Source organism: Hevea brasiliensis, chromosome 6 (genome assembly GCF_030052815.1).
Source record: "Hevea brasiliensis isolate MT/VB/25A 57/8 chromosome 6, ASM3005281v1, whole genome shotgun sequence".
Classification (NCBI taxonomy): Eukaryota; Viridiplantae; Streptophyta; class Magnoliopsida; order Malpighiales; family Euphorbiaceae; genus Hevea; species Hevea brasiliensis.
The window spans coordinates 10,730,949-10,732,159 of record NC_079498.1 but is presented as its reverse complement, the minus strand read 5'-3'; the positions used below and the strand labels follow the sequence as shown (position 1 = coordinate 10,732,159).

Genomic DNA, 1,211 nt, shown 5'->3' with positions numbered 1-1,211 from the left:
GCTTTAATTTCAAAAATAGTTTAAATTAGTCAATTTTTATATCAAAAATTCGATCATTAACACAACTTCTAATGGGAACGATATCTTTTCTATATTACTTGTACGACTCGTGCACTTGCGGTTGGGCCACATCAATTTTTTGGAGTCGTTACCGGGAAGTTGTTTGTTTAAGATTAAATTCTTGATTATTTTAGTTGTTTGTAGTTTTTATTTTTGTTATCTTTTCATTTTGTGTTTGTTTTTTCTTTTTAGGTACTCTTAATCTTTTATGAGAAGAGTTAGAAGCACAAGTGATACATTCTTATTGTTTAATCCTGAAATTGAGAAATTTTATAGAGCCAACAAGAAAGAAACCAGAAAAAAGAAAGAAGTCTTGAGAGTAACTGAAATTGAAGCAGAAATGGTTGATGAAAGAGTTAGAATTGGTGGTGGTAATGCTGAAAATGATCGAAACAATGAGAATGCAGCCCAAGGTGAAGAGGTTATAAATGCTAATGTGCCTAGGGGAAGTATGATGGATCATGCATTTCCTTGGTTTGATGACTTGAGAGAGAGTATAGCAAGACCAAGAATTGATGCAAATAGCTACAAGATGGATTTTGGGGTACTTCAAATGATTCAAAATTCCCAATTTGGGAGACATCCTTTAGAAAATCCACACACACATCTAAAGAAGTTTGCTATGATTTGTGATATGCAAAAACAACCTGGAGTATCTGATGATGCAGCAAGATTGAAGCTATTCACATTCTCTTTGAAGGATAGAGCATTGGATTGGCTTGATTCTTTACCTCACAACTCTATTACAAATTGGGCGCAACTCACTGATGCATTTCTGCACAATATTTTCCACCTGGAAAAACTCAAGAATTGAGGAATCAAATGACAGTTTTCAGACCAAGAGAAGATGAAACTCTCCATGAATCATGGATGAGATGGAAGGAATTAGAGAGACAATGTCCACATCATGCCATTCCAAAATGGATGATAAACCATAATTTTTACACCAATGTTACTCCTGCAATTAGAGGGATTATTGATGCTCAAATAGGAGGAGAATTTATTATGAAGCAAGAAGATGAAGCTTATGAGCTGTTGGAGAAAATTGCAAAGAATACTCATATTTGGAGTAATCCAAGAGGACCAGCTCCAACTCAAAAGAGAAAAGCTATTGGAATGTATGACCTTGATCCATTCAACATGATTAATGC

At 34.5% G+C, this 1,211-nt stretch overlaps 1 non-coding gene across 1 annotated transcript; it reads right to left on the bottom strand.

The window, feature by feature from the left end:
- Positions 1–867: 867 nt before the first annotated feature.
- Positions 868–974, bottom strand: LOC131181118 (small nucleolar RNA R71). Its single transcript, XR_009149746.1, has one exon. It is a non-coding gene; the product is annotated as a small nucleolar RNA R71 (small nucleolar RNA).
- Between the last annotated feature and the right edge of the window lie 237 nt (positions 975–1,211).